This window comes from Tympanuchus pallidicinctus, unplaced genomic scaffold (genome assembly GCF_026119805.1).
Source record: "Tympanuchus pallidicinctus isolate F22 unplaced genomic scaffold, pur_lepc_1.0 scaffold3, whole genome shotgun sequence".
Lineage (NCBI taxonomy): Eukaryota > Metazoa > Chordata > Aves > Galliformes > Phasianidae > Tympanuchus > Tympanuchus pallidicinctus.
The window spans coordinates 88,953,903-88,960,525 of NW_026294747.1; the positions used below are offsets into that span (position 1 = coordinate 88,953,903).

At 46.1% G+C, this 6,623-nt stretch overlaps 1 non-coding gene across 1 annotated transcript; it reads left to right on the top strand.

Annotated features, from left to right (window-relative positions):
* Positions 1–3,045: 3,045 nt before the first annotated feature.
* Positions 3,046–3,159, top strand: LOC128087453 (U5 spliceosomal RNA). Its single transcript, XR_008209866.1, has one exon. It is a non-coding gene; the product is annotated as a U5 spliceosomal RNA (small nuclear RNA).
* Positions 3,160–6,623: the final 3,464 nt, after the last annotated feature.

Below are 6,623 nucleotides of genomic sequence, written 5' to 3' on the forward strand. Positions count from 1 at the left end.
GAGCTTGAGATTGCAATGATAAAGTGGAGTGTCTATGGATGAGGATCAGGGGGAAGGCCTGTAGGGGAGGCATCGTAGTTGGGGTCTGTTATAGACCGCCGAATCAGGATGAGGAAATGGACGAAGCATTCTACGAGCAGCTTGCGAAAGTCATGCGATCACCAGCACTCGTTCTTGGGGGGGATTTCAACTTCCCTGATATATGTTGGAAATATAACATGGCTCAAAGGAAGCAGTCCAAGAGGTTTCTAGAGTGTGTGGAAGATAGCTTACTTACACAACTGGTACGAGAGCGTACCAGGGGTGATGCTCTGCTTGACCTGCTCTTTGCTAACAGAGAAGGACTGGTAGGTGATGTGAAGGTTGGAGACTGTCTAGTGCAGAGCAACCATGAAATTGTAGAGTTCTCTATTCTTGGAGATGTCAGAAGGGTGACTACCAAAACTGCTGTCTTGAACTTCAAGAGGGCAGACTTTGACCTGCTCAAGACGCTTGTAGCACGGGTCCCTTGGAAGTCACTCCTTAAGGGTAAAGGGGTCCAGGAAGCCTGGATGCTCCTCATGGTGGAAATCTTAAAGGCATAAAAACAGGCTGTCCCTGAATACCTTAAGGCGAGCCACAGGGGGAGAAGACCGGTGTGGATGAGCTGGGAATTACTGTCAAGACTCAGAAAGAAAAAGAGAGTCTATGTCCTCTGGAAGAAGGGAGAGGCTACTAGGGGAGATTACAAGGAAGTTGCTAAGGTATGCAGGGAGGAAGTCCAGAAGGCGAAAGCCCATCTTGAACTTAGGTTGGCCACTGCAGTAAAGGAGAGTAAGAAATCCTTTTACAAATATATCAATGGCAAGAGAAGAAACAAGGATAATCTCTATCCTTTAATTGATGCAGCGGGGAATGTGACCACAGATGACAAGGAGAAGGCTGAGGTCCTCAATGCCTTCTTTACATCTGTCTTTAATAGTCAGACCAGCTATCTTCAGGGCATTTTGTGCCCTGATCTGGATAACTGGGCTGATATGCAGAATGTCTCCCCAGAGATTGAGGTGGAGGCCATTAGGGAGCTCCTCCATCTGGACAGTCACAAGTCCATGGGACCGGATGGGCTTCATCCTAGGGTTCTGAGGGAGTTGGCGGGGGTGATTGCTAAGCCGCTCTCAGCCATCTACCAGTGCTCCTGGTTGACTGAAGAGGTTCCAGAGGATTGGAGGCTTGCTGATGTGATTCCCATCTACAAGAAGGGCCGTAAGGAGGATCCAGTGAACTATAGGCCTGTCAGCCTGACATCAGTGCCAGGGAAGGTCATGGAGCAAATCCTCCTGGGAGAGATCACACGGCTTGTGCGTGATGTTCACAGGATCAGGTCCAGCCAGCATGGGTTCATGAAAGGCAGGTCGTGTTTGACCAACCTGATCTCTTTCTACGACTGGGTGACCAGACTGGTAGATGAGGGAAAGGCAGTTGATGTAGTCTACCTAGAGTTCTGCAAAGCCTTTGACATGGTCTCTCACAGTATCCTTCTGTGGAAACTGGCTACCCGTGGCTTGGACAGTTTTACCCTCCGTTGGATAAGGAACTGGCTGGAGGGCCGTGCTCAACGGGTGGTGGTCAATGGAGTGAAGTCTAGCTGGAGACCTGTTTCAAGTGATGTCCCCCAGGGGTCGGTGCTGGGGCCCATCCTGTTTAATATCTTCATTGACAACTTAGATGAAGGGATTGAGTGTACCTTGAGTAAGTTTGCAGATGACACCAAGTTGGGAGGTGGTGTCGATCTGCCTGAGGGCAGGGAGGCCCTGCAGAGGGATCTATATAAGCTGGATTGCTGGCCCGAGGTGAATGGGATGAGGTTTAACAAGGCCAAGTGTCGGGTCCTGTACTTTAGCCACAACAACCCCATGCAGCATTACAGGCTTGGGGATGAGTAGTTGGATGACTGTGAAGAGGAAAGGGACCTGGGGGTGTTGGTTGATGCTCGGCTGAGCATAAGCCGACAGTGTGCCCAGGTGGCCAAGAGGGCCAACAGCATCCTGGCCTGCATTAGAAATAGTGTGACCAGCAGGAGCAGGGAGGTAATCATCCCCCTGTACTCAGCACTGGTGAGGCCGCACCTCGAGTACTGTATTCAGTTTTGGGTCCCTCACTACAGGAAAGACATTGAGGTCCTGGAGCGTGTCCAGAGAAGGGCAACGAAACTGGTGAGAGATCTGGAGCACAAGTATTATGAGGAGTGGCTGAGGGAGCTGGGATTGTTCAGTCTGGAGAAGAGGAGGCTCAGGGGAGACTCATTGCACTCTACAACTTCCTGAAGGGAGGTTGTGGTGTAAAAGGAACTGGCCTCTTCTCCCAGGCAAATAGTAGGACCCGAGGAAACGGCCAGAAGTTATACCAGAGGAGGTTTAGGTTGGACTTTAAGAGAAACTTTTTCTCTCAAAGGGTGGTCAGGCACTGGAATGGCTGCCCAGGGAGTCGCCGTCCCTGGCAGTGTTCAAGAGGTGCCTGGATGAGGAGCTATGAGATATGGTTTAGTAGCTTGTGGTACTAATAGGAATGGGAGGGTGGTTGGACTAGATGATCTTGCAGGTCGTTTTCAACCTTGCGATTCTTTGATTCTGTGAATCCCGAAGTCCTTACAGCACAGGAGCTGGGAGACTGGAAAACAAGTATGACTGCTGCAGTTTTTTCTCAGTTCTATCATCAGTCAGAGGTCAGGACCCTGCAGAGGACCTGTCTGTTCTATCAGAACAGCCCAGTTAACAGTAACTGAGTATTGAGCTGGTTGATAACTTCATCTTCTACTATGAAAGTTATCACCAGAGTCTATCTCATGGACGACAAAGCATCAGGACAAAACCATGTAGGACACTTGTGTTTGGAGAGAAGGAATGGAGTTGCATATTTTTCTAGTCCAGCTTTTGGGTGTCAACAGCCAGGCAGAAAAGAAGGGGAGGGACATCATCTTTTAGGTCATTTCTTTATGTGATGAACATTTGTATGCAAAATGGATTGAGATCACTACTTCTGACAAGCCAAGAATTGATCAAATATCATATATTCTGGATTCTCTTCAGATCATACATCTTTTGCCCCTTACCAAAGATTTCTATGGAGAGGAACAAGCATAAGTGTCTTGGAATTTTTCGGAGGCTTCTTTTGGTGGAGAGTTTTAGGCTGAGGTACTAAATGAGTTTTTTGCCTTGGTCTTCGCTAGCAGCCAGGATTCTCATATTTCTCGAGTCCCTGAAGCTCACATCTGTGGGCCTCTAGGTGGGAGCCTGGACAGTAAAGCCCTCCCCTCTACCCCGCCTTCTCCACCTCCCCCCAGCTCTGCTGCAAGGGCTAAGCGAGTCTGAGGTCCTTGAGACTAAACATATACAAGTCTATGGGACCAGATGACACGCATCCCAGGTCCTAAAGGAGCTGGCTGATGTGGTTGCTGAGCAACTACTCATCATATTTGAAAAGTCGTGGCTGTCAGGCAAAGTCCCCAGGGACTGGAAAAAAGGAAACATCACTCCTATTTAAAAGAAAGGGAAGAAGGAGGACCTGGGGAATTGAAGGCCAGTAAGCCTCACCTCTGTACCTGAGAAGATCATGGAGCAGATGCTCTTAGAAGACATGCTATGGCACGACAGATGAGCAAGTGATCTGAAACAGCCAGCATGGCTTTACTAAGGTCATGCCTTATCAATCTGATTGCCTTCTGTGATGGAGTGACAGCATCAATGGACAGAGGGAAGGTGACTGATGTCCTCTACCCGGACTTCTGCAGGGCCTTTAACATGATCCCGCATGGTATCCTGGGCTCCATCGGAAGTAAGGTAGGCATAAGGGACAGGGAAGTGATTGTCCCTCCCTACTATGTCATTGTGAGGCCCCATCTGGAGTAATGCATCCAGATGTGGGGACCCCAGTACAGGAAAGATGTGGAGCTGTTGGATAGGGCACAGAGGAGGGCCACATGATCATCAGAGATCTAGAGCACATCTCCTATGAAGACAGACTGAGGGAACTCGTCTTGTTCAGTCTGAAGAAGTCTGTAACGAAATCTCTTTGCAGCCTACCAGTACTTAAAAGAGGATTATAAAAAGAAGGAGAATCAACTTTTTAGTTGGATAGATAGCGATAGGACAAGGGGTAATGGTTTTAAGCTGAGGGAAGGTTTAGATTGGTTGTCAGGGCAAAGTTCTTTACAGAGATAGTGGTGATGTGCTGTAACAGGCTGCCCAGAAAAGTTATGTATGCTCGGTCCCCAGAGGTGTTCAAGACCAAGTTGGATAGGGCCCTGGGCAACCAGATCTAGTGCCTGATCTAGTAGGCGGCAACCTTGCCTACAGCAACTGAGTTGGAACTGGATGATCTTTCCAACCCATGCCATTCTATGGTCTTGTACTGGGTATATCAATACTATAGAAAATGGAAACGTCAGGAAAGTGCAGGCAAACAGAAATTGTGCTAGAGTTTGATAACCCTATTCCACTGTGTTGGAATGTACAGGTGCCATTTTTATAGACTCCAGACACATTTCTGGAAGTTTGCAGATGCAGAATGTTTTAAAAAACTGGTAACACTACCAATAATATAACTGAATCTTTTACTGAAGATTGAAGGGGAACTGGCTCTGGCTCTGGGTTTCTTGGCCCCCACCAAATCTAGATTACTCTGGGTACCATAAGCAGAGACATAAAATGCTTCTGTCCGAAAGCCCAGCACTGTGCCAAGCTGTGTGCTGGATAGATGGTTGAATGAAGGTCCCATTAAACATATTTTGTTGTTTAGAACTTGCCTTAATGCCAGTTAGTTTTACTTTCAAGTGAGCCTTTGTGGATGTGCTAAGCACTTTGCTAAAGCAAGACTTTGTAACCTCCTAGCAGAGTTGTCTCATTTTTAAAATCCTGTAGTTCAAGTTCTTTTCCTGTAGATATATAAACTCACTGGTATCAGAATAATTGTCTCTTATAAGCAGGGTAGGACTCATTCAAACTCGCCTCCAGATTGTGCACTAGTAAGAAGACAAAGCAGCTATGGAATTAAGTAAGTGCTGAATTTCACAGGTTAAAAAGGTTGAGTACAAGTTTTCCCAACAGTATTATTTAATTAATTCAGTGTGTATGCAATGTTATTATTCTGTTTTATTTCTTGTTATTAATTCAGTGCTACCAGGCTAAAAGTAGAAGTCCAGCAGCCTCTCTGTGTAGTTGTTGCTACTGTAGGCAACATAGTAGGCAGCAGTGTATTGGTGTCTCATCTCTTGCCCTACTCACAACACATATGAACATATTCTGAAGAACACGAGAACCTGCTAACAGCACGCCTCAAATTGTGTATGGCCTTCAGTAGCACTCAGATAACCCTTTGCTTTCTGAGCTGAAACGTGACCAGGCTGACATCATTCTGCAGATGGGCAGTGAGAGCCTGGGGCACATTACAGGCCAAACAGCAAAACATCTCCCCTTATACACAGAGGCAGAAGAGGGGGGGGGGTATGAGGGCTGGTGGGCTGACTGCAGCTGCTGCTCTCGGGACTGAGGTCCTCAGTGTTTGCTTTGTGCCACAGGCACATCACCCTCCAAACATTCCTGTCAAGAGATGGGAGGATGTAAGGACCATATGAAAGCTAGAAGGTATTTTAATTTATTGTCTTGTTTGGATAGGGACCCAACTAGAGAAGTGCAGTATGACTGTCTGCAGACAGCAATGCAGTCTTGCTCCCTTGACGGCAAGCTGGAGGTTGGTTTGCTTTGTAGTATGCAGAACTTTTTGTTTCTAAGCACTTGCATCAATGCTGGGTTGTTTGTTTGTTTGTTCTTTGCCTATTGGCCAAAGGGAAAAAAAAAAAGAACTGATTAAAAAAAAGTCAGTCAGTCTTAGGCTTGTAAACAACAGGCCTGAGAGGAGTTCTGACATCAAAATACTGCTCCAATATTGAACTACTGTGACTGTTATTTTTAAAGCTGTTCTGCACAGCACACAGGAACAACCTGCCTTTGGCCAAGATGTGCTTGACTTTGGTAGAAGGTACCAGAGACCAAAGAAGACTGGCCTTCCCAAAGAAAGGAGCCTACATCAGCAGGCTTTTCATGGAAGATAAGAAATAAGTAATTGTTTGACCTCAATAAGCTATTACAGAGACTACAGGTCCCTTATTTAAGTAGGTAAGTTCCATCAGGAGCTGAACTCAAGTGCTGTGGTCCTATAAACGGTGCAAAGGAAGTTTGAGTGGATTGCTGGCATTGATCTGTTGTGACTATACATTTCATACGAGATTGATGTCCTAATCACCATCTATGTTGTTTGCATTTACACTATTGTAAACTGAGACTAAATGTGGTTGACCTTGTAGAAAAGCAGCAGTTCTGAACTAGTCCAAAGACTTTACATTTCAGTTTCTGATACTGATCACCTACAAATTTACTGCTGCTCTTACCTGATACGTTGGATCATATAATGATTATCCATGTTATCTTGGATGTTGTTTTAGGTTTTGAGGATTTTTTTGAAAAAGCTAATTGCAAAATCATCCCTTTTTTTCTTCTCTCTGGGCACAAAGTTACCACTCAGCTAAGCTGATCTAACCAACTCTCTTTTGTTTGCCAAAGGCAGTACTTGTTGAGGAAACAACAAAAAAC